This window comes from Parus major, chromosome 4 (genome assembly GCF_001522545.3).
Source record: "Parus major isolate Abel chromosome 4, Parus_major1.1, whole genome shotgun sequence".
In the NCBI taxonomy this organism is placed as follows: Eukaryota; Metazoa; Chordata; class Aves; order Passeriformes; family Paridae; genus Parus; species Parus major.
In genome coordinates this window covers 32,576,398-32,598,508 of record NC_031771.1, presented here as the reverse complement: position 1 = coordinate 32,598,508, position 22,111 = coordinate 32,576,398, and the positions used below count along the sequence as shown (strand labels likewise).

The 22,111-nt window shown below is 36.0% G+C and overlaps 1 long non-coding RNA gene across 1 annotated transcript; it reads right to left on the bottom strand.

The window, feature by feature from the left end:
* Positions 1 to 621: 621 nt before the first annotated feature.
* Positions 622 to 3,372, bottom strand: LOC107202836. The gene is made up of 4 exons (XR_004497036.1): positions 3,210 to 3,372; positions 2,355 to 2,491; positions 1,253 to 1,392; positions 622 to 1,104 (listed from the first exon to the last, which is right to left on the bottom strand). It is a non-coding gene; the product is annotated as an uncharacterized LOC107202836 (long non-coding RNA).
* Between the last annotated feature and the right edge of the window lie 18,739 nt (positions 3,373 to 22,111).

The following is a 22,111-nucleotide window of genomic DNA, read 5'->3' as shown; positions in this document are numbered from 1 at the left end:
TCAGTATATTTTAACCAAATCATAGCTATGATATAGCTCTCCCAATAAAACTATATATATATATATATATATGTGTGTGTGTAAATAATGAAAAGACCCCATCTGCATGAGAATCAAAGGCTTTCTATGTAAAGAAGTTAGATATAAGTAAGATTATATTTAATTTTCTTCAGCTCCTGAAATAATCTATGAACTACTCTTCTATGCACTGTTCAGCTAAATATTCAGATTATTTAGGATCTCTATTATTCCTTTCCTGGTCTATTTTTATGTATACACAGAGTGCTTTGTCTCAAAAGTGCAAAATGTATGCAGTGCTATTTTACTGTTCTGAAATCTCTGTTTATATATTCCAAGCTAGCTGGAACTTTTTCAAGGACCTTCATTATCTCAGACATTTTGAGAATATTTTGAAAGCTTGAATAAATTGCCTAACCACCAAATGCCTAGGGCAGCTAGGCAGTGTCTGAAGACTTAGTGAATTGAGTGACTCTTAAATTAGACATTTGCATGGTTATTTTTAATTAATCACCATATAAAATGTAATTAGCATGCACCACTTATCACTTGAATAGCAGTTGGCAATTTTTTTTTATTTTGTAAATTCTTCATAGAGCACAGAGTTCAGGAGAAAAGAAGGAATCCCAGAGGCTGATGTCAGGAATAATCAGGGGTGATTTAGTTGGCTGTAGTCCAGGATATAACATGCAGTTTATTTCACTCTTTATTGGTCAGGGTTTTTTAACTTACACGTATACAACCATCCACGCTCGTCGTATTTTCCCTTTGTTTTGGAACAGTAATGTTCTTGCTAAGAAAACAAACCTGTAAGACTTGCAGAGAACCTCATTTTCGAGTGCTGTGGGGTTGGATGCTGACTGTAAAGGCATCAGGTAGTACCAGTGAAGGGTGCCTACTGTCTTCAATGAACATTTGGTTGTGCTGGCATGGATGAAAACCCCTAACGCTGCTTTAAAGTGGAGTGAAGAACACACAAGAAGAGCTGTAAGGCAGGAAGCACCCCTAGATGAACATTGGGAAGCCAGTTTCTTCCTGTCTGGAGGCAGCCTGCCCTCAGCTAGGATTCAGAGGTAAAGATCTTTCCTAACAAAGAAAGGAGTCGATATCAAAAGTTGTTGCACACCCCCAGCACCTCCCAAGACAACAGCTCTCACTGCCATGGTGCCGAGAGCTGGTAAGCACTTTCAGAATCACACAGATGCGCTTTTAAAGGCCACACAGAGAACATTACCTGTGCATGCTTGAACAAGCCCATCCCCTACAGTTACAAGAGATTGGTTGTCTGGTCCTGCGGCACACTGATTGTCTGGGCTCATTAACATCTGTTCCTGATGACATGTCTCAGAAGGGCACTTTGTATTTGTTCTGGAACTGTAAGGATTAGAATAATACAAACATTTCTGGGAGACTGTGTTTTCATTCTAACTACCTCTGTAGGCAAACAGATAAGACCCCACTTAACATCTACAGCTCTGTCTTATATTCTGGCCAAGACAGATTACTGCTACTGGATAAAGAGAAAAATGTTTTGGGTTTTTTCTTTCTTTCAGCTAAGTACACAAATCTGTTAGAGGTGACTTGACCTGGGCACTAATTTTAAGTTGATGATGTTTCCAGAAGAGCAGCTAAACTCAGATTTAAAAAAGCAGGATAAGCTGACAGCATTCCCCTGCACTGAGGACCTTTTCCCCCAAGAGTCAGATGGCAGCATATGGACTGCATCCTTCATGCATCACCGGTGTGCACTGCATTCAAGAGGGTGCACCTGAAACTTTATTTCCAATAGAAAGGATTTTATCTTTATAAAAGTTTTGAAGAATCACCTAATTTGAGGACGAGTCACTTACTACATTGCATTTGAACACTGGCCAAATTTTAGAAATAAGCTGAAAAAGGCTTTCCGAAAGCCTTTTTAACCACAACTCTCAGCTTATTCTTCACTGCACCCAAGCAATATAGAATTATTACTCTTTTGGATTTATACCACTCCTATCTAAGGTTTAGTAGCCTGATTTAAAATAAGACTTCAGCGTCTGAAGCACAGCTTTGACTGAAGATGGAGACTTAAGTCAGAATTTATAGTTCTAGAAGTCCCTGTTTATCTACCTCAGCACACTTAGAACACTTCAAATAGTCAGAACACTCCAAATCGTCATTGCTGCCTCCACTTATTTATCCCAATAGGTTCTCAGGAGCTGAAAATTTTTCTTCAGTGTATTTCCAAAAAAAACCTCAGTCCTGACACTGCTGAGCAGACAGACCATATGACCTCCCTCTAAACCTAATATAATATAAAAATAGTTTCTTTTTTTCCCTGCCCCTGTGATTCTTACCATTTGAAAATGTTCATAGAATGGCTTCAGAATAAAGCTGCCCATAAAGTCATACTAGAGGTCTCTTAATTCTTCTAAATATTGCTTGGAAAAATATTATCAAGAACCTTCATGTAGCAGCTCCGTTGTTAGAGCATCTAAAAATAGAACAAAAAAAAAGAATATGTACAATTATGGTAGAAAAAGAAAAAAAAGAACTTACCTGTGAAGGGAAGCTTTAGGGGCCAACATTATTTATATATTTTCATGAAACATTAACTGGGTAAGATATGTAAAATACTACACACTAGACTTCTCACAGTAATCAGCTACAATTGGTATCACAGAATTGTAATTACTGAGTTGTTTGGTTCATCCTGCCCTCCCCCTTTCTCTGTCTTAAATGTTTCTTTTTAAAGGAGAACTGCCTACAAAATGCTCAACAACAGAGTTCCAAAGCAGAGGAAATTAAAACTTAGAGCTTCTCTGGTAGGTAGGTAGGTCTGATAGGTATGCTCTAGAGAGGCAATGAATATAATATAGGTCTCTATACTGAAAAGTTCATCACAGGTTTTGGTTTCCACTCAGGAGATCCATGACTTAAAAGCAAGGCACTATTTTTTAACAATACATAGCTCTCTTTTTTTTATTTAGCCCTAGTTAATTTTTTTTTTATGTTCACAACTATGCAAATTAAAAATAAAATCTTTCCATACTAATATTTAGCTAAATCAAGTAGAATAAACCAAATAGTCAGTCTTGCAAACTGCTTGCACCTAATCACTCTTTCCCCCAGGAAACTACACATGCCCCAAGCAGGAGGGAATTACTAATGCCTCACACAAATCTTGCTACCCAGAAATGTTTTCCCTTAACCTGCACCCTTCCAGCAGGCAACTGCTTCAGATTAATCTTTTCCTTTTCCCTGTGTTTGTCCAGTGGGAATGTTTCCCAACTTATTTTCCAGCAAATGCTCCTCAGCTTTTCATGTACACTTGAGAGTACAACATAGATATTATCCTAATGAAAGTGCCATTTTTTGCTACTTCAGTAGGTGCTAATAAAATGTCTTTTTTCCCTATCAACACCCTTTAACATCCCATTTGTTTTAAGCTGCCTATATGCTTGTAAACAGCTAAGATTGCTGTAAATTGATCCACCTGACACCATTCTTTATGGTGTGGATAGTCAGGATAAAGAGAAGGCCAGGCTAATTAAAAAAATGTGTTAATTAGGTAATTAACACACCACACTTCTCTGTATTGGGTAGAAAGGAGGAGAAATATGACGAGGGAATTGAGTGATGTTATAAGAGATTGGTTTTTGCAGAAGGGAGAGCAGGAGCTGGCTTTGATGAGACACCACAGCTGTGTGTAATGCACTCTGTCAAAACCTAAATCTCTAGTAGACTGCATGAATTAGCTCATTCATCTGTCTTCCTGAGAAAGCAAGGAGTAGAAATCATTATAACTTAGTCAGGAGTTTGCCTCAGTTTCTAGAAGCCTGAGTGAGTCTATGCCTTTCCTGAACTGCAGAACAGAAGACCTCACTGGGGTCATTGAAGAAAGTTCTACTTTAAATCCTCACTATTTACATCTTACAGTGGGCAGGAATGTAGAAAGGAGAACCTTAAAGAAATTTGATTACTCACCCCCAGAGAGATGCTTTGCTGCAATCAAAGACCTCTATCGTATGGGGTTTTTGCTTTTATTCACTGTTTAGTAAGGTCTTGTATCTCATATATTATGAAACTGGTCTCTGAGTAGAAAATCAGTTTGGATCTTATACTTGTAAGAAATGTTCCTGTTAACTGATGATCAGTTTGACTCATACCCTCCACGAGTTTCTATGTCTTCAAGCTCACATTTCCTATACAAACCAAGGTACCAGAAAAAAATCTAACCAACATAAAATATGAGGTTTAAATGGAATTAAGGCATTTAGGGCATTTGGTGAACATGTGAGTTTTAATTTCGTGTCAGTCTTTTCCAGGCAAAAAAGACAACAATTTACAGAACTCTGTTGTGTAATTCAAAATATTTGTAATCTACCCACTGAATGAATTTATTCATGCCATTTAATCTCTGAAATGCATAATGCTGTCTGTCACTCATACTTGCTTTCAAGAGATGCAAAATCACTTTCAGGCAGTGAGAGTGAGGGGCTCAGCTGTCTTACAAGGAATTTCTGGAAACACTGACCTTTTCTGGAATAGGGAGGGGAAATAAAAGCTGCGTATTAAAATCTCCCACTCTAAAACAATAGTTTACCTTTTTGGTAATTCATTGCTCTCTTCTTCCCCAGTCTTCTAAATAAATGACTTGAAATTCAACATGTTGTTTTTTTCCCTGGTATAGAAATTACTTTGAGTATCAATTTCAGAGTGAATACTTTGTGTCATACCCCTACAAAAAAAAATCATTATTGAAAGGCTTGTCATTAATCAAAAGTGAATTTCTTCCCCAACCTTAATGTATCTGTAATTTCATAGTTCCTCTTACACCAGCATCTATTACAGGCATTGAAATTCCCAGTTTGCCATAAAAATTTCTGTAAGCATTGAAACACGTATTTGGTTGCTGTTGCCCTATAAATTAGCAATGTCAGATTCTACTTACTCTGATGATAGAACTTTGTCCAATCATTCTTTTATTACTTCAAGTCTTTTTTCCCTGCTAGGTTGTGATGGTAGAACAACCATGCTTGTCTGCAAACCACATAATTTCATGCCTGTCAAACAATGCTCTACATTTTAAGCTTTACTTCTGAAACCAGAACTAGGAAATAAATTTCATGGTCTCATCACATGGTTACAATGATTAAAATTTTTGAAATATAAAAAACTTCATTTATATGTGCAGTGCCATACTTCTCAAACTTTTGCAGCATATGTTTATACTTGGTCTCTGAGACTTGAAAATATTAAGTACATAGATCAAAACCCACTTGGTTTCTTTTAAGCAGAATACTCTTGACCTGTGCATACTGAAGATAAGCTGTAGTTTATGTGTTTTGTTTTTTTTAATTCCCTATTTCTTTAATTTTATTTCTAATGAATTCTTTTGCTTTTATCTTTTTCATTCAAGTTACTTTCTTAGCATTTTCATACTGCTCTCTCCGTGTCATGCTCAGGACTCATGGTTTATCTTTTCCACCTCAGCAAAGTAGTTTCAGTGCCTCTGTAAAACTTAGCATGGATTTATATAGACTTATTTTTTTATATTTTAAATCTCTGAAGCTAAATCTGTTAGGTACTCAGGTTTTTATTCCACAACTCTAAGCAAGGTCATAGATCTAGACCTGTATAAAACAAAAAGAACATTATTTCTGCTACTGGATAGATAAGGTGTAAATCTGTGATCACGATTTAAAGGATGTAAATCTATTTGCACCCTAACTTCCCTACAAAAACATATTAAATGATAAACTGAGCAACATGAATAATCATCCTGTGTAGGCTTTTAAGAGTATTACTATCACTTAGCTGTTTAAAATTTATGTCAACTTTTCTAGTTTTGTCTAGTTTATTTCTAGTTTTCATGATCATACCTTTTCCAGGACAAAATCTATGGCTCATCTTCAAGACTGTTTAGCAGCTCCAGGAATAATTAAATCCATGGATTTTTACAGCTCTATTACTATCTGGATGCCTACTTATTTAAAGAAGCAGCAAGGCACTACCTACTGTCTTACTTGACAGTTTTTAGATTTAACTACCTATTAACTATTAGGTTTATGATCTTTGTTAGTTTGTTCATTATTGAAGATATGGATAACATACAGATTTGGAAGTAAAACCTCTGAGACCTGTCAATCAAATAACAGTTTATTAAGTACATTAGATAAAGAATTGTCTTACATAAATTATGCCAAAGAGCCCCCAGCATTGTAAGTGCATTATGATTTCTTAATATTGCAAATATGCACTAATCTGCCTCCATGGTAAGTATCCATACAGCAAGATACAGTGTAGCAGTTGTTAATCCAAAAGATAATGAGCACCAAATATTTCAACAGAACCCCAGCAAAAACCCAACAGTAGAAAGCTGAAAGGAGGTGAGAAGCATTAGCAAAAAAGAAAGACTGAGAAGGACAGAAAAGAGGCCATATAAGAGCAGAAATAAGTGGAAACAATCAAGGAATAGAATTTTATAAAAGATTTTATAAAAGGTGAAATGAAATTGGTTCAAGTTGTCATATCTGATATTCTTTTTCCTGTGTAAAGGTAACGTACTAAATTTTTTTTACTACATTTACTGATTAGTAGAGGCTCAAAATTCTTTTAAAGAATATATGAGTTTTAAAAATGAGATATAGCCTTAATTGTAGGCTTTATGAAGTAGATGGGAATAGTTGAATATATATCCAACCTCAGAAGACACATTAACTGCAGCAAATATGGGAAATGTTATCTGAAATGGAGAAGTTTGCAAGAACAAAAATCAAGTGAATGAAACTACAGAAAACTGGTCTGTGTTGTTCAGTGCTTTTAAGAAATAGAAGTTTCATTTTCTTATAGAGGCAAAATAGATAGTATTAAACAATTTTCTTTCTTTTCATTAAATCATTGTCATAATGAATCACAGAATATGCTGAATTGGAAGGGACTCTCATGGATCATCGAGTCCAGCTCCTGGTCCTGCACAAGTGCACCCTACACATCACACCGTGTTCCTGAGAACATTTTCCAAACACTTGAACTCTGTCAGGGTTGGTGCTGTGACCATTTCCCTGGGGAGCCTGTTCCAGTTCCCAGTGCTTCACCTCTGGGTGAAAAATCTTGTTCTAATGTCCAGCTTAAACCTTCCCTGACTCAGCATCATGCTGTTTCCTTGGGTGCCTTCACTGGTTTACCACAGAGAAGAGAGCAGCGCCTGTCCCTCCTCTTCCCCTCTCAGGAAGCTGCAGACTGCAGTGAGGTCTCCCCTCAGTCTCCTCTTCTGCAGGCTGAACAGACCAAGTGACCTCAGTTGCTGCTTATACAACTTCACTTCTAGACCCTTCACCATCCTCACTGTCCCCTCTGAACTCTCTCTAATAGCTTTATCTTTTATATTGTGATACACAGGACTTGAGGTGAGGCTGCACCAGCACAGAGCACAAAGGGACAATCACGTCCCTGAACCAGCTGGCAATGCTGTGCCTGATGCATTCTAAATTTCACAGTGGTTTGCTGATATTATCATTATTTACATAGAGACTCCAATTCTTTTGGAAAATTCTTTTCCAACAGTTTTTGCAGATATTTACTTCCCTTTGCGAGAAAAGTATTTCACATTTCTTGAAGTAAGGTCATTTGTGTCACAGGTGTTTAATCAGAAAAGATAGAACCATATAATCTCACTGTATATGTGTTTTACTTGTATTCTATGAAATATAAACAAAGAATGAAAGTAATAAAATAATAACATTCTCATTTCACAGGGAAAACCTCTGAAGAACAACCTAGGTTCAAACTCTCTAAATAATTATTCTTTATTAGCCAAAGGTTCTTCCAATAAATGAATACCAAAGTACATTCATGGTAATGGAGAGAGTTATGGCACCTTGCTGTGGGAACTGTCCCAGTGCATTAATTAAGAAGAACATTGCTTCTACAAATAATCCTGTGTTTTAATTTGTTTTTCTAAACACACTTTAATTATAAGATATTAGCTTCATTGACAACAATCAGAAGCCCAATGAAAATATCTTGAAGTGCAGGTTTGCAGTGGCATTTTGCTACTAACACTTTGGTAGCACTGAGTGTTATTTGCTGCAGGATGTTTTAAAACAGAGACTTATAAACTGTAGTTTCTCCTAAGTGATATTGTCTGTATTTAAAAAAACTACTTTTGAAGTGAAGTGATGGGCACCATCCTGCTTTCACTGAATTGAGAGGTATTTCCTCTCCTGCACCATCTCCCCAGCCCATACTGCTCTAAAACATGATAAAAACCTAGGAAACATTGAGCCACAAACATGCTGCAAACAATGCACTTTAAGCTGTGGTGCCAGAAACACTTTTGGCCCACATCTCAAGTGTGTCTCTACTAGGCAAAACTGGTGATCCTCTGAGAAATTTTCCCTTCTGTTCTTCAGCCTCAGCGCTCGCAAGGTCTGCTGTTTGACAGCTCAGTGATTCTGATGTTTCTGCTTTCTCCAGCCTCTTTGAACAGCGATGACATAATGGATTTCATTCGGGCTTATACAAAGGACAGTGCACACATGGAAAGTGAATGTCATGTCCTAGATCTTGAGAAGTTTTCTTAGCTTGTCTCATCTTGTGATGAGACACTGCACATTTTCTACAATGGAACAGCATCGGTCAGATACCGTAAAATAATGAAAAATAAGCTCTTGTTGATGCTCCTGTGGAAAAGCATATAATTTGATAGGTATTTGAAACCTGGATTAATAAATGCCTTTAATGTGACATGTAATTGCCAAACTAAGGAGAGTAAAACCCCAAGTTAACTGCTGGTGTAATCTCTACTGACTTCTTAACAGGTAGATTTATAGACACAATCCATTTCCATCCAGTCAAAAGCTGTAGTAGTGCACCAATCATCAACTGACATTTCAGTTCTGCCTGAAGACAGGGGATTTACAGAAATTGGCATAGGTCAGTGTCTAATATCCTGTATATTATGCAAGTGGTACATGAACTCAGAGTAAAGAAAAGATTTTAACATACAAGCACTTTTCACCCCAATATGCATGCTCTTCTATGGTAATTTCTATTGTTTTTCTCATTATATTACTTATTAGTATCTAAAAAAACACAAACAAACAAACAAGAAAATTCGATAAGCATGCTTGAAGGGTGGAAAAGACATCTCAAATAAAACTTCGAAAACCTTCAGGGAGATGGTAGCTCAAAACAATAATTCATAGCAAAATTTTTACTGTATATAAGTCACAAAAAAGCATTGTGAAAAAAAGAAAAAATCAGTATATAAAAGATAATTATTCTGTTGATTAATTACTGTTTCATATACAATATCACACTAATATTTTCTTGTCAAATAGAAAATACTTGTGATGACTTCTAGGTTTTTTAAATTATAAGTATATGCTTTTGATTGAATGCCTAAAGCCTTCCAGGACCTCTGATGGTTATGTCACTGGATGTTTTTGTATGGAATACTAGAAATTTAGGAACTCTGATTTCTGATTTTTAGAATTTTCATTTTTGTTTTGACTGCTCAAAGGACTGCAAGCCTGAGATTTTTAAAAAAAAACAATATAGATAAGTAAAGCCATTCCTTATGTTTGTCTCTTGGGAAGAGTATAAAAGCTTATGTGAAGATAGAGTAACCCCCTGGTGATTAGTTATTTTCTAGAAATTTCCAACTGTATTTTGCAAACCTGTGGAGAATCATTCCTTCAGGACTTTTTTCTACCCTAGTCAGTTTGGTTTAAGTCTCCAAAGCTGTGGTAATTTTAATTCATCCAACAGATTCAGAAATGTATGTTTCCAGAGAATGTGAAAAGCTATTTGGAAGTATTAATGGCTAGGCAGTAAGTTATTCAGCTCTTTCAGGATTAACAGATATGGATGTTTTAAAAAAATGTGCAGAATAGTTGTGATAATGTAAATATATTTGTATTTGGTATTATAATGCTAATATGTAGGAAGCAATTTTCACTCTATTAGACAGAAGTCATGATAACAGTAAGAGTCTTTCAGATTTGCCTCTCTTCTGGAATTATCTGTTTATCTAAAAATAAACTAAATGTCTGTATTAGAGAACTAGCTGAATGAACACAGCTGAATTTAGAATTCTCAACAGATTTTATTTCTTTGTGATTGTCTTTTTCTCCTCAAGGCTGGCATGGCATCTGTGTGTTATTGAGCACAACACTAAGCGTTTGATTAACACATGAGGTTTTGCAAAACTTTACCTTTCAAAATGAAGTTTCCCTAACTGGATTTCTGATCTAAGTGACCAGTCTTCCCAAGAAGACACATGAAGAATTTTGACCTTAGTGATACAACACCTGAACTACACAGAAGTGAAATATAGAGGGAAATGTCAAACTTGGACACCATCAAAACTATCCACACTAGACAGGTGGGAAGTGTAGTGGTTTATTTCAGGCTCCTGGTCCTCTGGATGCTTCCACTGACAGTGGAATCACACTTAGTGAAAGGAATCACCTTTCTCCCAACAAGAATATCATAAGGCATGAGTGCAGTCACTCATGTGCCACCACCCAGAGAAGTGGAATGAAGCCAAGAGGTCACTTGTGCCAGAGAACTTGCAGGTTTGGAATGGTTTTCCTGCTGCTCATGAGTGTTAACTTGGGCTGAGAGAGATTTTTTCTCTGCTCAAATGCCTAAAATAGAATGCTTAAGTCAGATTTCACAGTAGAGACAAGGAATTTAGAAAAATCACCAGCCTTCCATATATATACATCTGGATTTTCTGGTAGAGTACAACTGTGGAGTTGGTGTTTGAGTTCAGGCTGTGAACTAATAGCATAGCTAATTGGTATTAGCTATGCACTAACATAGCATGGATCTGGACTGATGTACGAAGAGCTGGTTTTAGTTGCCATATTCAGTGCTCACATATGTAGAAGAAATACAGCCACAATTTTGTGCAAGACATACGTGATTAGCCATTTTATATCAGATGATGACAGGACTTGGTTTAGTTGTGATACTAAAAAAGAGTGAAAGAAATTTGGGAGATGAGGGTGACCATATAAATGACAATTTTTGGAAGATTCTTTGCCTTAATGAAATAATTTACAACCAACAAAAAAAGCATGAGGGAATAAAAGGCAATGCTCAGAATAAAATTTATCCAAAACCTCCCAGCAAGCCACACCACACCTTATTATGCTAAATTTACCTGTATTTTTTCATGGCCTATATAATGTTAATAAAAAGAATGTCTTTATTTTATTGTTGCACTGAAAGATGGGGTTTGAAATTATCTAAGTAGGTATATGTTATTAGGGGGAATACTAAAAGATTTAAGGATTGTGATGTGGTCTGTGAAGAGTTATAGACTAATATTTTATTCCATAATTCCTTCTCTATCTTAAAATGATCATAAATGGCTGGGAAAGAGGTGATGATAAAACATACTTGTGCTACCACTGCTTCTCACATGATGGTTCACTGAGGCTTAGAAATCGACAGAGACCCATGAATTTGTGCTGTGAAAAGGAACAGCCATATATTTTTGTTCAATGGAATTCAACTTTAAAACTCAAACTACAAGAAGCACTTAATTAAGTTACCAGCCCACATTCCACGAATCCTCCATGAGAAAATAAGAGCAAGTAACAACTCTTCAGGAAGACTTCAGCTAAGAACACCACATACAGGATTTTCTTAGGGAGAAAAATAGTTGGGCAAGAGATTCCATTGCCTTTCTTAGATTTGCACAAAATGTACTAGAGTTTGGGTTTCAGCCCCCAAGTATTTGCCTGCAGGTGTCAAACCTTTAACACTGCAGTCTAAAAAAACCACTGAAATTAATTTTATATTGTTATAGCAAACGACCCCGTGCCAGATCAGTGCAAATAAGGAAAAGCTTGGCTAGTCTTAGCCTAGTAAGATATAAAGTATGTCAAATGGATGCCTCTCAAGTGTGTGATAAAAACACATCTTTTCTCCCTGCAGCAGTATGGTATCTGACCTAAGAGCATTAGAGAAGAGAGACCATATTGAATGCTTTCATTTCCCCATAAAATGCTGATCATGATAGTTCAGTCATGCCAGATGGAAGTAGTACTGATAAATGGTGTTGATGCCTCAGGAGAAATGAGCTAGTAAAGTTATATTATGTTCAGTTGGGATTTTAAACATGTAATATATTCAAAACTGTTATTCTCCTGCAAAATCATACTCCTAATATTTCGGTGCCATATCATATATGGAGAAAAAATTCCTGCCACCATTTACTACTATGAAAAACAGATTTTCCACATCACAACAAAACATCTCTACACAGAGAGCACACATAATACTTTTTAATACATATAAATATGTGTATGAAATGATGAATGACAAGTATAGGAAAATCCAAAAATGTTATTCTTCCTTTATTCCTTACGTATAGCAGTATATATCTGAGAACAGTGAGATAACACAATTCTAAATGAGATAAGATAACCTCACATTACTAATAGGTCCTTTGTTCCTTTCTAAAACTAATTAGGAATTCTATACTAATCTCTGTCATTTGCAATAAGGGGCTATAAGGCTGTTTTTAATTCCCAGTTTGACCTGGATAGCAGTTGAACTCCAAGTAGAAGATGTTTTAAGAAACCTTACTTATCTAGACATTATTTATATCTTCTCCAGAGGCAATTCCATGGAATTTTCTCTTTCAATGTCAGAGAATTTTAGAGGGAGAAGGTAGATATTTTGTACCCTATAAGTCAGTCTGTTTCAACAAAACCTAAGGAGTCAGAAGGATGCAGGCAACTTGCCAAAGTATCCCATCCTCTAGTTGTATTCCAAGAACTTAGATCACTTTTTTAGTGATAGTCATTCTGTATTTGTTCCTTTTACTGAATTGCCTTCTACAAGCAGCATTCTCTTAGTCTTCCATCACAGAGAGATGAAACACCAGAGGGAAGAAAGGAAGTTAAAAACCAGCAGAGTTGTTAACAGAGGTATTGTTCAGCTGTTTATTTTAGACTAATAGTCAGAAACACCTTTTCCTAAACATCACCTTTTCCTTTGGTTCATGTCTGGACCTACCATTTTATTTCATGTGTCTGGGTTAAGAACATGCTGCAAAAGCACACAACTAATTTGTTTTTGGAAAAGAGGCATAGTGCTTATAGGGAGACTGTTATATCCAAGTCAGTGAGGACCAACCACACCTTTCTAGAAATCAGTATTTTTTGACAAAAAGGAGAAAAGGTATCCAGACAATACATACTTGAAAATTCCCATGCATATTCATTGTTCATTCTAATGCAGAAAGAAATTTATTTTATAACCTATATTATCTGTAAATCCTTTAAGAACAGAGGTGCAAGAAGTACTCTGATTTGCCATGCTTTTTGTGTATATTGCTCAAACTTTTTGTCCTTTGGCGACTTGAATATATTTCCCTTTGTCTAACTCTTCTTATTTAATTTTATTAATTATCAAGCAGTCAAATTTAGAAGAAGAAATATTACAGAGGCATATAAGAAATAAGACAGCGAAAAAGTCTATCACGTAAAGATTAATTTGTCCAATTTTAAAATGTATATTGCAATATTTTATAGCTGACAGGTGATCATGGGCAGATAGTCATTACAATTTATCACAGCAGGAAGTTGTTAAAATGACAATATGGGCAGGTATAAAATTGTATGAAGGAGAAGTTGTTGAAGATAATTTTGAAACTCTAGCAAACTTATCCTTCTAAAGTTTCAGTCACTAAAAGAGCATGATACAAAATCTAATAACAATTTTAAAAGACAGAGTTGGAATCAGAATTTCCTGTTGAGGGGATTGGGGGAAATTATGCAGGAAAATTTCAATTGTTGCTTCCTTCTATTAATCAAAATTTATGCTTTGTTACACAGGAATTGTGAAAAAGTTTTTTGCTTCTCCTTGTTTTGAATTTATTGGCTGCTACTCCAAGAAACAGAGAATGGGTGTCCAACCCCAATTTATGCCTTTGCAAATTTCCCTCTGTCTCCACTTTTGCAACCCTATCATTTATCAACAGCAGCCACATGTTATTTTTGAGTGGAAAAGGAATGTTCTTTGGCACTGATCAGCCTTGAGTGAAGTTTTATAGCAGTCTTATAAATTTCTCAATAGCAGGGCTTATAATGAAATTGCATAAAGTACTCTGACCTAGTCTGCTAGTTGGCACTCTAGGCACTGCTGAATGGGGTCCTTGTTATGAACGAACAAAAGGAGCTTGAAATTTTTCTTCCTTATTGCTGCTAGCACTGCTTATTGCTTTTACAATTCTGTAATCAAAGTCCATGAGTATGGATATTATGGGCTTTTCTTTGGGCTTTTCTCTGCTCCATTTGGTTACTGGGATCCATTGCAAGAGTCGGCCCTTAGATCATAAGATCATAAGCTCTTGGAGGAAGGATTGTATTGTACCATGGGGTACAATGGCTAGCACAGAGGAGCCACTGATCAGACACTAGAGAGATGCTGCTGCAATAGCACTAACAGATGGTTAAAGTGAAGTATCAGTTTTATGCTTTATGGTGTGCAGAGTTATCAGGGGTATTATCTCTCTCTGAGAACTGAAACGTCTGTCCTAAAGAAGGTGTATTCATAGAAACTTAATGAAAAAGCTGCTTCTGTCAGGAGCACTGTAATAAGGAAATACTGAAAGGAGGGAGAAAGTACAACAAATATTCTAACCTTTCCTTTATTTTATTGCCAGATTTTTAAAATTGTCTCCATGATCTGAAACTTTGAAACCAACCATTCAGGCAGGTGATGCTGGGTTTCAGACCACCACTATTTAATAAGCAAATGCTCCTTTTAATAATTTTTTTATATTTCAGCCTTCCATACAATCAATACAGAAGCCCTTCTAACCCTCACTTAAATTATAGTGAGATAAAGTGAACCATAACTACTGACCACACTGCATTTCCTTAAGTTCAAGCACACATTATTCTCTATCTCTGGATAAGGGAAGGACTAGTCTCACAGCAAAGCACAGCTCATTATCAAGAAAGCTACAATCTAATTGTATTTAGCTAAGCTTTCAAATTAGCCTGTTAGAGGAGACTGTTGCATGCTATGTGTGCAGAAACACAAAATATAACCTTTTCAATTGTAAAACAATACGCCTCAAGATGACACAGTCTTCAGTTAAAAAGTACTGCTAAGTTACATGCATCTTAAAACAAAACCTGTTTTGACATGTATGTTAGTGTTTCTTAACATTTCTACTCAGGTGTCAGGTGATGAGTGCTGAGATTCACACTAAGCAGCACCACTGCCATAAAACCATATGAGAGATGTAACGTTCTATTTCTTCTTGCCTCCTTTGGGCTCAGTTCCCTGTGGATATAACTTTTCTCTAGTCTCTCAGCCTCCTTTGGGCTGAATTCTCCTGGGATCCTCCCTCATAGGGAGTCCCACTTATCTCAGTCCTTATGATTTGAAGAAAACTCCCGAGCTCGTTAGAATCTTGTTTCTCGTGTTTATTAAAGGATCCTTACAAAACTTAACAGGTCTCTCCAGGCTGGTTACAAGATCAATCTTTGCAATTTGGCACATTTCTTTCTTCTGATGGTACAAACAAGGCCTTGTGGCACACTTCGTGTCTGACGCACAAAATGGCCTCGAACTACGCAGTTCTTTTATCTTTATACCTATTTTTACCCAGTTAACAACAGACACGTATATTATTTTTCTTAATGACCCAATGACCCATCACCTCTGTGAAACAAGGGACAACACCTTAAATCCTCCATCTTGTCTCCTGTTCTCTAAACTACTTTTTCACCCAGTGATTTAAAAAACTTTCTAATCTACTCATTTACACTTTTTCTATCTAACTTTAGCATTTGTTCTCATGTATCACCATGAAAACATGCCCATGAATTTCATATTATATGAAATTCAGTGTTTTTCTAGATCTTATAACTAAGTATTAAAAACAAGGGCACACACTCTGTATCTCAGACTCCAACAAGAGACAAGACAGACATTCATGTGAATCCCTGTGGAAATTTCCAGATAGGTGAGACTACTCAGCCAGATAAGGGGAGTTGGGCTGAATCTGAAAAGAGAAGTGAGTCCATCTGCATTTGAAGCGGATTCCAAAACACAGTCACAGCATTTTTAAATTCATGTTACTTGAATATATTCACTCAATCCTTCTTAAAGCAGAATTTAGTTCCTGGAACCCGAAATGTCATTATGATGTTCAATACTGAAGGGGTGAAATTTATTTGAGTACAGATCTGGAGAAAGTCCTCTAATACCTTATAATAAGCACCCTATTGAGAAAATAAGAGAAATATCTACAATACTCTGCACTTCATGGGGACAAATTCCCAATTCTGCTGAAGCCAATGGCAAACCTTTCTTGTTTCAATGAAGAAGTACCTCATCATAAGATAAAATACAGAGTGAATTTGAAAACCCCTAAGCAAGGATTAAGTAGAGTCCTTTATAATCTTTATACAATTAATGGATTTTGTATTTTTCCCTCCATTTTCTGAAACCCCCACATTTCGCTCACTGATAACGACATAGTAGGAGTATAAATATTTTTTAAGTTTTTAAACATTACTATTATAATATGTTTTTAAAAACTTAACATTTTGTCACCCATTGTGCCATTTGCATACTCACAAAGTCAAATTATAAATATGCAATGGAACATAAAATGCCGTGTGAAATAAGCAAGAGAAATTGATTTCATGTATTTTTAGCATATCTCACTCATGACTGTTCTACAGAATATAAAAGGAAAAGCATTTTCAACCTTATTTGTCCAATTATAACACATTGCAAAAGCATAATTACTGTTCAGAAACTTCCAATTTTTTCTACATGAAATTTAATGTATCTTACAACAATATAGACTTGTATCCATGTAGGAGATCTTGGTTTATTCATCTATTGTTATGAATAATAAGGTTTTAATTGACTACTCAGGACTACGGTCATGCTATGCAGGCATTGAAAATCATGGATGTCTAGTCCAGAGGCAGAAGTTACCTGGATGAATATTCATGAACTTAACTAAAATTCCTGTTAAAATTCAATTCCATTGCTTTATTAATACTATCTGCTTATATTTAAAGTACTTCTGAGAACAACATCAAACATTATTATCTGAGAAAGATGATTAAGTAGCTTTTTATGCCCAAAATGTTCATGCATGACTGTAACATCCATATGTATAAGTTTAATACATTTCCTTCTGTCACTTTCATACATTATTTAATGGAACAAAATTCAATAAAACACAGGCTCCATAGTTCACTTGTCAACATCAACTACAGTTTGCACAGGCTTTTACAGCTAATCCATCTGAATGTACTCCTTCTTTGCATTTCTTGAGTCAACTTATTGCCTCTCAGTTTACCCAAATAGGCCAAAGAGTTTAAACATGAAAAACATGAATTTCATATATGTTTTTAGATTTTATGTCTATTGCTCACAAGATGTAACAGCCTGAATGAATTCTATACAATCTCATCCAGTCAGTGCAGTGCTGTCTTTCCTTTTGACATCTCCAAGCCGCAAGAGAAAACATTTTCTATTCTTACTGCCTTATATAAGGAAGGAAAACAAGGGACAGGGGAGTACAGAACCAAAAACAAAGAATTCCCCCTGAAGTTTTTTGTTGGTTCTTTTAGAAGGGGCATGGTGGCCTCCAGGTGCAACATCTTTCTTAGTACAGTATACTTTGTATATTTGTAAGCATATTTACATATTTTACAATATATATTTACAAATGAAAATACATTATATTTAAGTATATTTACAAATGAAAATACAAGTTATATAATTTATACATAAGAGTATAATTTTGTGTACCATATGAACTTATCCAAAAGAAAGTAGAGGTTTGTGTGACTGGGCTGTATTTTGCACAGGATAACCAGGTTTGAGCAACTAGACTTAAGAGAAATTTTGCAAAGTCTTCAATGACAGTATGTTAAAAATATTAATATGGTTTTATAACTAATCTCACCATAAAGAAGACCATGCAATCCAGCTCACACTCCAAGCCACCAGCCAGTGTATCACAGTTCAAATGCTCATTAAAATTTCTCAGCTTCAGTAGAACCTTCTAGTTACAGACAGTATTTTATATGAACACAAGGACAAAGATAGTGCTTAAAATTACAGTGAACAAGCAACAGTGGATTAAAATAAGAGCTCCACCTCAGATTCAAGCCATGGAATAGTTTCATGAAATATGAAAGTGTAAAAGCAAATCACAGACAGAAAATCTCAGCAAGGTAAGTACACATGTTAAAAAATAACAAGTATGCTCAGATTAAGGACATTTTGAGGCTACAGTCACTAATCATAAATCTCAGCAATGCTTTATGATGCCTAATTTGAGAACTTTAACAAGTCCTTTAATGTCATATATAATGCTTCACAAATAAACTCAATCAAAATACAAAATAGATTTCTGTTTTCTTTATGTTACCGCCTCTTCTCATTTCTCTGTAAAGCTGTATGAGTAATCATCATTCTTGAGCTGGAAGAAGACCAGGTAATATATATTTGAGACCTGATGAAAAACTATCTATTTTTCACCTGCATATCATGTAGAAAAATATTTTCCTGCCAGAAAATATCTCTACATTTCACCATGTTACACTGAACTCAATTTTTCAGATTGGTTCTGCTTAGTCTACAGAAATGGTACAGTAAATACTTTTATGAGCACCTGACAAAACACAATATTGGTCAGGACCCCCATGTAGAGTTTTTACTGGAGAGAGACCCAAAACAGTTAAAATTTTTGGAATGGAGAAAGGGTACGTGTGGATGCACATGTGTATGTGTCTCAGTGTTTGTAGGTTAAAATCCTTTCTCCCAGAGAATTTTAATTGGGTGCTTTTCGTGTTCTTTATTAAAATATGGACTTGCTGATATCTCATATATTTTTCATAATGAATATGGTTAGGAAATTAGAAATCCAGAGGCTATGCCTGGAAGGAGATCATTAACATTCAGACAGGATTCCTTCACAAATTGGAGCATTTGTCATGCTTATTGTGATGATATCATAATCTGTGCACAAAATAACTAAATCTCATTCAGGGATGAGTGCAGAACACTCCTACAGAACTAAATGTGGTTCAAAGCTAGATTAAACTTCCACTGTGGCCCAAAGACCTATTAGGTTTCTTGTCACTTCTCTGTTTTTATATAAAATACCTATAAGAAATTCATATCTATCACAAATAATTGCATCCTGATCCATCACTGAAGCCAACTGAAACCAATCCCACCCCAGATTAAAGCAGTATGGGTTCTTTCTTTGTGTATATATAAGGAAAGATTAAATGTTTCTTTAGGATTGTTTATTCTCTTTCACTATAATATGATTTATTTATTTTTTACATTGTTTTCCGAAGTGTCTGTGCTGAAAGTTATTTTACTTTCTCGAAAAATCCGATGCCTGAATAAAATCCTTTACTTGTTTAGCATTTTAGAAATATTGTGCTTTTTTTTAAAAAAAGTTACTTCAACTGAATTGCCAAATAATTTCATTATTAATTTGGGATCCAAAATATGTTGAATTCTTACATGAAAACTCCAGAATTTCCAGTACTTCCTCTCTACTTGTTAACTTCATCCAACTTCCTCAGTACTGAAACCACGTATTTTTTCACATTATTTCATTTTCAGAATATTTGGCATATATGAAGCATTACCAATAATGGAGTTCCCAGTGAAATTCTGAGCAAGCTGGAGTTGACTGCCTAGGTGTCATCAGCTTGGATGCCTGAAAACACTCTGAAAAGGTACGTGACAGCAAAGTCTGCAACATACCCAGACACGGTTGGGAGGGATCACAGAGGGAAGATAAACTCTGTGCTACACATTAAGGGCTCACAGAGCACAAAGCCAGGACATCCAGGACTAAAGGCCTACATAAAGTACTGAAAACATCTTTCATGACCCTAGGCAGACACTGAACTTGTCAGGCTCTGGAGTTCCTTTTGCTGGGAGCTGTATGAACTTGGATCCTACTGCAGGCGCACTCATCACTCACTGCCTTTCCTGGAGAAAATGGTTTTCTGACCACCAGGAGCATTTTCTGAGCTTTGTCTCATAGCCATTGCTTTCCTGATCCAAAGCAATGGGAGAAAAGCAGAACACACTGTTCATCCAAACCGTGTTCCCACAGATGAATATATGTCACTTCAATCTTTGGCAGCTGATCACCAACCAAGAAAGTGACATGACTAATAATAACAACTTAAACTTTATGGAACAGATCACTTTTCACAAAACCAGGTGTTTACCACAGAACGTTTTTAGGTGTCCTCACTTGCCAAAATCCACTCTCCTGAGGAAGGTGATACAACTATCTGTGTCTATGCACTGATTCTCATTGGTGATATTGTGTGAGTTTATGTACACAGGAGTCAGGGTGGAAATGTGAAATTGATAGTACACTTTTCAGTAAAACTACAGGCATAAGAGTGAAGCATTTTTATTTCAGTAGGTGGCAGTTCAAATGCTCCTCTCTTAATTTCACAGTCTAAAACACCTGGTACAATGTTTTCCTGTGTAATTTCTGAATTAAAATCAGCAATTAAAATATCACTTTTCCCAATACAGGACTCACAGGATAATCACACTGCTCTAGCATTGCTGAGTTCATACTATGTGAAATTTCCTAGAATGCTTCCTGAACTGGGGACAGGAGAAGGTATGTGATGTGCATGAGGATCTCAGAAAGGTTTGCACTTCAGGCACGTCAAATCCTCAGGCATCCACCTTAGCACACTGTGCACAATGTGTAGGCAGCATCATCCTTTATTGTTCAAATTTTAATGCAAGACATCATGAGATAATCCAGTCTTACCTGAAAGCAAATGAAAAAAATAGACATTTCTATTAGACTCAGCTCTACCTGGATACTTCAGATGAAAGTATTTAAGACAACTAGATGGCAAGTAAAAAGAAAGGCAGTATTTCTGAAGGTTTTATTTCCGCAGAGGGGAAAAAAAAGGCTGAGACAGAAACTTTTGTATTTGTTGTGTACAGAGTTGAAAAGGAAGAGTAAGAAGCCTGAAGCTATTTGGAAGATTTTTTTCTCAGACACTCTAGGGAAAATTTAAAAAAATCATACAGAAAAGGAAGACTTACATTTTTACCAAAAAACCCCACCCAAAATATAAAGGCCAACCTCCCCAGCACCTGAATTTTAACAGGGCAGTAGAAACACTGTAGGACTCTTGAAATACTGAAGTAAGTTTTTACTTCAAGGACAAGTGAAGTAGGAGTCTTACTGAAAGCATGAGAGTAAAAGCATAAGACTGAGCTCAGAAAATAAATAAATTCCAGAGAAGTAGTGGTGGACCCAGAGAAGAAATGCACAAGAATGCAGATCTGACTTGCAGAAAATTATATCAAACTTTTAAATTTAACAGCTGTCACAAGAAACATCATACCCAGGAGCAGCCTGTGACCTCTTCAGCAGCTGTGCTCTTTTTCAGCCAGCAGTGGGTGCAAACTGTTACTATTAGCAAACCAGGTAGAGAGGCCATTTGTATTCATAAGCTGAATTCTCCCACAAAGGATAGTGACAATCTAACTTAAAATATTCCTTGCCCATACTAAAAGAATTTGATGAATGTTTGCAAATGCTTCAAGCACTGCTTTATTGTAAGATTAAATGCCTCTTATTTGGATGCTTACTCTTTTTGAGAGTCATATCTGCTCACACTTAGCAAAATTATTCCTGTCAAGTCCAAGAGTTCCATTTTCTGTTGGACTTCTTTGATCTCATCAGCACCTCCTAAGCAAACTGCATTTCTTTTTGTTTTCATGCACTCCAAAGGCTCATTTTAAAAATTACTTCCTTATACATAACTATTCATTAGGATTTCTGAATCACTTACAGTAATCAACATTGGAGGAATAAAAGTATTCACCTATTAGAAAGGCATTTATTAGCACCCTATGCCGCAGTAGATTATAAAATTTACCATCACGTAACAGCAAAAAGGATCCAGAACACTTTCTGTAAGTGGTGCTGTCCTCAGGACTTTTAAAAAATAGCCCCTGAAACCCACAAAAACATTCCATCTAATCAGTGGGTCTTGGCTTTGGCCTGAAGTTAAAAGCAAACAGA